Below are 7,984 nucleotides of genomic sequence, written 5' to 3'. Positions count from 1 at the left end.
GTATACGTCTAACAAAATTGTCAATGGCTAAACTCAATTTGCTTGGTATCAAATTTTATCGGTTGATTAATGCGGAATACTTACTGAATGCTTATACATATTTATGAAATTATTGTGATTATTTTGGATGCCTGAAATAATACGATAGTAAAAATATTCATAAATAATTACGCAATAATCACAACAATTGGCTACCTATAATTAGCTTCTATTAAAATTGAATAGAGTTTTAACATAATATTGTGCTATGTTTATTTGTGCAGATTTTATGTTAAACAAATACCCGCAATTTATGTCTGTACGTGTATTTTCATTTGTTTCGTGGCTTTAAATTGTGCTTTAACAACGCTTAATTTAGTTAAACAAAAATAATTTCAAAAACAACATAAGTACTTAAGAAAAACGACAGCTGATTTTCCAATTATAAAACCAGAAAATTCCTGGTAAAAGCAAATCACCCATTTTCACCACTTACATTTTGATTGGTTGAACCAAAAACCAATTCAATTTGTGCGTGTTCTTTTCATATGCAAAAGCTGTCAACTCCTCGGAAAAAGCTTAAATTATATATTAAACAATTCTTTTGAATGTTTATATTTCCCTTAAATTGCAGGTAAGCAGGTTTTTATTCTGAATTCTATTTTGAATAATTTTATAAATTACACACGCGAAATTGCAGGCGAAAAAATTTTGAACGAACACAAAATTCCCTTTTTTTATTTTTTAAGTAACGGGTATAAACGTTTTGCATTTTTTTTTATGTAAAAAGTTAAAACAGTTTTATTGTGAGTTTTATTTCTTAACGGTAGGTCTTTTCGCTTGAATAAGGTTCGAAAAATAAACATTAACGAATTTTATAAATTTTCTAAACACTCACATACATGAGTGACCTAGAATCCGCACAAATTGCTTGCAAGTCTCTCAACTATTTGATAGGATTTACGCAATTCTAGAATGTTATAAAATAGTTTTTTTAAGAATGTTTAGAAATAGTTTTAAACCTGTTAAAACTGAAAACTTTCTCAAGCAAATTAGTTGGGTTATGCATCATAATTTTGCTAACTAAAAATTTTGCACAAATAAGCTAAATTTCTACCGTTTAGTTTGCTCCATTATCAGATACCCAGCAATAAACTAACTCTGAGAATAGCTCCATATTTAAACATGCTTTATTACAAAACCCTTAAATACCATAACTTTACATTTGCAATGGAAACCTGGTATTAGAATGTTTTCAATTTAGATAAAATTGTTGACAAACAGAATTCAACAAAAATATTAAATTGTTGCATAAATCCGGAAAGATGGCTTGACAACTTTCTAATGCTAAGAGAGTGCCCAGAGTCAGAGCTTGGAGTCCCAAGTCCTGAATCTTGAATGCCGAGTATTCAGGCCATGGCCCAGTGAGTATTTATGATGCGCAAAAGAAAATAGCAAAATCATACAACGTCAATGTCCATTTGGAAAAGTTGTCCCAAGAAGATGATGGCAATTGAGGAGGGAGATGAAACTTTTAAGCAGCTGGCGTGCGTCTAAAGGTGACCCAAGTTAGACTAAGTGGGTGTGGAGAAGTCGGTCCAGTTCCAAGTCCAAACGACAGCGAAACTTTTAAATGAAATTTTTGCTTTAAAGTTTTGTCAGGTAAGTTGCGCCCGACTGGCCTCGACTGCGATGTGAACAACCTGGCATAGGTCAGCCAGCAAAGTAGCGGTCTACCGCAGTCACACACTCCCACAACCACACACACCTGCACATACCTGCACACACACACACACACAGCTGTATTGTCACGTAGCTTGGTGACAGATTCCAACTGTCAGGCAAAGGCAGGCAAATACCATTAAAGCAACAAACGGCAGCAAAGCAGCAGCATCACATTATGGCCACTGAGGATGAGGATGCCCAGGATGCCGAGAATGCTGAGGATGAGGCTGCTGATGCTGATGATGCAGGTGGATACTACGCCCTGTACCACCTCAGTTAGTCTCACAACAAAAGTTTCATTTTAATGTCTCAGCAAATGTCGACATCCTCTCTTTGTTTAAAATAAAATAAAAACACAGAAAAAATGAAATTAGCAACACTTGCGACTCCTTTCAAAATTATTTTGAAAGCACTGCAGCATTCGAGATAATTACAACATTTCTTCTGCATATGTGGTTTTAATTCTAATGTGTCTTTCTGTTTTATATGCGTTACGCTAATGCTTTTAAGCTCCAGCACAAATGTTGACTTTATTGTTGGCCAAAAAAACAAGAGAGAAAAAATATAAAATTATGACACTCTGATTCGGTTTTGGGGCATCTGCTTTGGGTGTTTGGTTGCGGCTCTAAAGAGGAGAGCTAATGCGTTTTTAAATATGCTGCTGCAGCGGATGCTCGGTTGGCATTAATTAACAGTCAGGATTCTGGCAGCCACAGTACTTATTGTGGTGACTTCTGAATGGGAGGGGAAGAGAAAATCGGAAAAGGAAATGGGTAAGGGCCAAGCATGGCCCTTTCACTTTTAAATGTGCTAAAAAAAAAACTGTTACTATTTTACACTTCAAATTATTCTTTTACAACTTAATTAACATTATTTTCATTTTATCAGAGATAAAACCAAATCAATGATTTGTTTATAAGTAGGTAGTTCCTTATATAATTCCTTCAGTACATTTTAAGATTTCTTTAGATTTCCTTAAGTTACTTTTGAATTAGAAAGTACAACTGAAAAAAATAATTCAATAACACATAAGCTGGAATTTCAAATGAAGGAAAGAATTAAAAATATATTAAAATTAGCCTTTTAAATTTTAAAATTTTTATTTTATATGAATATAGTCACACACAAATAAAATGGAGCCTGGGTTAGTCAATTCATCAGAGTTGCATTTAAAATAATAGACCACTGTAGTCGATTACCCAACACACCTTCGAAATAGAAGTAAAAGTATCTAAAATATTAAACTTACCTGTTGCTTGTTCAGCAAGTACACACCGTATGCTGTATGCTTTAATTAAATATTATGTTTTTGGAAAACACACACTCACGACACTTGGCACTAAAAGTTTCACTTATCACTTTATTTCAATTTTCAAAACAGTTTATGTTTCTTTTATATGCCTCTCGACAGAAAAATCTTGGAACGGTCAGTCTGTAATAAGCCGCACTTGTAGAAGACATGCACACAAACACAGAGACTTACACGAGCACATGGTTATAATGTATTTGTTGCTATATTGAAGTCTTTTTTTCGGTGTCCCTTTCCGTGTCCTTTGGTATCTGCCTGCCTGGCTGTCGTTGCCGTCCTGTGGGTTCGTCGTGAAAGGCAACAGCTTGAAATGCTATTAAAATATAATCTGCTGATAATCTGCACTTAATATCGTGTTTTGCTCGAAGCGGAAAGTACGGGTATGTGTGGATGTGCAAGTCGTCAGCTGTTTCGTTAGTTCTCCGCTTTAGTTGCACTCAATAATAATCGTATCTTTTAATTTAAGTTACTTCGTTTTGTGGCATCTTTTTTTGGTTTTATTCACTTCGTTACTCGTCTTTTACTTACGAGTATTATTAGTTCTTGTTCTGTCTTGTTTTGTATTCGCTCATTAACCTTTTCTTTTTTTTCCTTTTTGGAGTTTTACGCTTCGCTGACTTTTAATGTTTGCTTCGTTATTTTTGCAACAACAACTACAATATACAACAAGTTCGTTCATGTGCGTGCGTGCTGATTTCCTTCACTGTTACCTTTTGATACACTCGCACTTTTCTCTTTTCTCGACTATTGAGTTTTTCAAATTTATTAAATTCCTTTTCTCTTCTTTAATCAAATTTCCACTTGATTAGAGTGACGACAATTTCGTTGATTTCCTGTTGCTGCTACTGTATGTGTGTGTTTAATGTGTGTGAGTGTCAAAAGAAGCAAAATCAAAGCAGAAAAAGTTTTTATTAGCAAGAAATTGTGAGAATTGTTATAAAGTTCATAATACAAATTTCAAATACAAAATTGAGGTAAAATATTAAATAAAATTATTTATGAAAACACCAAACCCAATGTATAGTACACGTATTATATTTCAGATGTATTCAAAGTGTATCAAATAACAAAAGCTATCAAAAACTTTATTAAGCTATTTCATTATAATTTATATCTGTTTTAAAGCTTATTTCGAGCAATTTGATGGTTAGGTTTTATTTGTTATTGAATAATGTTATCAACAAGATACTATTTACCTTAAATAATGACATTTATTCAATTTATGCAATAGAGTGTCTTATTTTAAATGTTTTTTTTTTAATTTATCGTAAGAGTATCGTGCTGCAAATTGAAATCGTTTTTCTCTATTGCAACATTGCTCAATGTTTTTAATTTTCCAAATTTGGCTTTGAGCTGTTTTCAATGTGACTATAACCAGCAAAAACCACAGTGGGAGAAGCAGCTTTTTACAAATGGAAACCAGCTAATGGCAATCTCATTTTTAATTTAATTCGTCGCTTTTCTCATGCCACATTTTGCCTGCTCTCACTTTATTTTTAAGCCTGCTGTATTTGTATATTACTGTAACTGTTTTTAATTTATTTTGTGGTTTTTTCATTATTCCTATTCCAACCGCGAGATCCTCTTAACGGTCCCGTTGCTCCTTCGCTTTTTGGATATTTTCGTAATATCCCAAAATGCAACACCACAGCATTATCAGGCACACACAGAGCATCCACACCCACATTCACTTTCTCGCACACACACGCACAAAAAAAAGTCTTCTTTTTCTTTAATTTTTCGTTGATTTTATTCAAAGAATTTTTGGTTGCTGTTGTTGCCTGTTTGGCCCTGCATGAAATTATAATTGTATATTCGCCGCTTGCCGCAGACTATAAAATATTTAATTTCCTTTTCGCGTCTGAGGTTGACGTAATTCCTTCCGGTTATTTTTTTGCTGCCTGCCAAGTGCCGCATCGTGTTTCTAATTCGTGAAAAACCTATTAAGCCACAACTTCCACATGGCCAATATACCCAGTCCGCATCCGCAACTTTAAATTCTATCAGTTTCCGACCCCGCCCCCTGCAGCTGTATAAATTCCTGTTTTGGCACTTAAAAAAAAATTAATCGCTTTCTGCCTATAATGCTCAATTCCCGATCTCTGCCGGCTTTTGGTTTGTCTCGGGCATTTATGCTTCATTTGCCTTTGATGGTTTTTTCACTTTGTACTCCCAGAAGGGAATCTTATTTCTGTCACATGGTTTGCCACATTGGGAAGATATCGTTGCTGGCAAACATTAGCTTAAGTTGTTAAGTATACATGTGTTTCACTTCCCCAAAATATCGCTGTTGTTAAAAAATATAACAATTACTTCATTTTTTTAAATAATTTTACTCTAAAATTTTCTGATTTTATAAAAGTTAAATGTCTAAATTTACTTATTTGAAATTATGTATTTCGTTGATTTTCGAAGATTTAATTTAATTTGCAATAAAATTGCATTGACATTGTTCCACAATTCACCAGGAAAAAAAATCTATACAAATAACCCGTCAAAATAAAAAAATATGCAATGAAATGTCGATTTGCTTTCAGTAATTTATTTAAAGTAAGCAATAATACTTAGAGTTCGATTAAAATCTGAGAAATTTCTAATGGTTTTTGTTTTGTGCTTAGTTATTAATAAACAAAATTGTAATATATTTAGATTTTTGTGTCCTAGGAAATGTTATACAATTTAATTTCTATAACAGACACATCTTTAAGTTACTAGATATAACAATGTTGGACTCAAATGACATTTAAAATCTCCGGCTTATTTCTGGGCAAATTCTTAATCAAATTTCATGGAAAGGTGTTATATAAAAATTATTTTTCGTTATATACATATTTATATATATTTAGTTGCAAATCCCTTTATTTGAAGTGTATTTCAAACCCATCTTTTGCGAGGTGTTCTCATTTCACTTTATGAGCTAATGACTAATTAGTTTGATGTAGTCACATTTTATTAGCGCTCGACTCTACTCGGTGTAGAGCTCAGACCGGGTGCTAATTAAATAAATTATAAACCTGTCGAGTCGTAGTCAAAATACAAAATAATTAAAATCATAAACTCTTTTATGTTTTCATTTAAGAGAGCGACGCACACACATTTTAATGAGGTGCAAAGTTGTGCGGGTGAAGCACAGTGCATTAATTAAAAAAGGTTTTCATTCGCGGCAGCATGAAACTGTCACTCAACCTTTGACCTCAGAGAATTCAAAAAAATTATAAAGAATGTCAAAAAAAAACTAAGAGAGAAATTCAAAAAACGTTTTAAGGGCTCGCATCGCACGTGTTGAAGTTGTCCTTTTTCCGATTTTTGTTCATTGTGGTTCTTGTTGTTGTCAACCTCAGGCCTAAGGACACAATTTCAATTTTTTTGGAATGTCGCGTGTGTGAGGCATCGCCATCTCACATCTCTCTTCATCTTTGGTCTCTTTCTGTGTGGTAGGACGCTTTAATTTCCGCTTGAATGCAAAGCAAAAGGTTTTTGCCTTTTTGAGGCAGGACCTTGAGAAAGGTTCCTCCTACATCAGTTGCATGTTGACTTGCCTTGACTCGTCTCACGACCTGGCAAAGCCTAGCAAAACAAAAGACACTCCATACATTTAAGTTTTGTTAGGCCCATTTGCCGAACTGCTAACAAAAATGGCCACGGGCCAACCTTTTCAACTTGATTAATTTTTACAATTTAAGTTGATGAGCACAGAAATTTGAAACTAAACAATAGAAAATGGTAGCCATCGCCACCAAGTCTTCAGTCGGTCGTTCTGTCTGACGGTCAATTCGAGACACGCTTTGATTTAACTTTTTATTGGATTGGATATTTTATGTGGGCCGTACTACAGCTGTATTTCACTTCCAAGATTGCTTTGTGAATGTGTTGTGATTAGAAAGCGTTGAAAGAAGCCCAAGGAGCCTTCCACTTGATTTGATTTATTTATGAAAATCTGGCGACATTTCTAGCTAATGGCTAAGAACACATGAAAGCCCAAAAGCATACTTCATTTAATTTAAACAGATCATTCACAACCTTTGTACTACAATTTCCCAGAAGCATTAGGAAATTAATAACCACAATATAATTTTATTTTCTCTCAGTGGTATGTAAAGTAGTTTTTTTTTATGATTGTCAAAAATGTTATTATTAAACACTGAAGACGAATTTCAAGAGATTCTGCTTTTAAGTAAGGAGTTTTTGTGTAGCCCATGTAAAAACTTGTATTTCTATGTCAATTTTAAAGTATAGTCTGTTGGGTTTACAGTTTTCAGTTTGCTTACAAGTTGGCTTAAGTGATTTATTGGTCAAATTGGATTTATATGGTTTTATTTGTTCGCTTTGCCGAGCTGAGCAGTAGGCCAAAGGTAAAAGAACTTTCCCATTTGAAATGCTGCCAATAAATATAAAGAGAATTGTGCAAAATATTTGCCAAAATTTTAAACATGAAATTGTTTTAGGTGTTCACAATTTATGTTGTAAATTAGGGGAATTATTTTTATTGTGGGTATTTGTAGTAAATGTATTGAATGTTTATTAATATTTGTCTGAGGAAGCTCTTATTATTTGATTTCCTGGACCTTGTCGTACACATTATTAAAAATAACTGTGTTTTTTAAAACCTTTAATTTTTGTTCTTAATTTTATGTTTGAGTTTTTTCATGCTATTTTGAATTTAAGCTTACATTTTATGCAGAAGCTTCCGAAGTTGTCGTTTATCTTTCGTAGTTTTTTGCAATAACGAAAATTCTTTGCACGTTGAGATTGTTTAGTGTAGATTACCGTGAAGTTTGTGGCTCAGTTGAGACCCTGCGGCGGCTCGAAGGATATGTAAGGACTGTAACTTTAAGTTTAACCGGTTCGCGAGGCGTTTGCGTAACCTGAACCTGTCACTTAGGCTCTGTTTCTGTTTGCTTTCGCTTTGCCCAAATTTACACACACCAATGAACACTCACGCTACGATTCGCACGCACGTACACGCACACA

General features: G+C 33.8%; 1 long non-coding RNA gene across 1 annotated transcript; it reads right to left on the bottom strand.

The window, feature by feature from the left end:
• Positions 1–3,238: 3,238 nt before the first annotated feature.
• On the bottom strand, positions 3,239–7,984 carry LOC117780808. Its single transcript, XR_004617118.1, has 2 exons — positions 7,684–7,984; positions 3,239–3,858 (listed from the first exon to the last, which is right to left on the bottom strand). It is a non-coding gene; the product is annotated as an uncharacterized LOC117780808 (long non-coding RNA).

This window comes from Drosophila innubila, assembly GCF_004354385.1.
Source record: "Drosophila innubila isolate TH190305 chromosome 2L unlocalized genomic scaffold, UK_Dinn_1.0 4_B_2L, whole genome shotgun sequence".
Taxonomy (NCBI): domain Eukaryota; kingdom Metazoa; phylum Arthropoda; class Insecta; order Diptera; family Drosophilidae; genus Drosophila; species Drosophila innubila.
The sequence above is the reverse complement of the archived record's forward strand: the minus strand, read 5'-3'. Positions and strand labels throughout refer to the sequence as shown.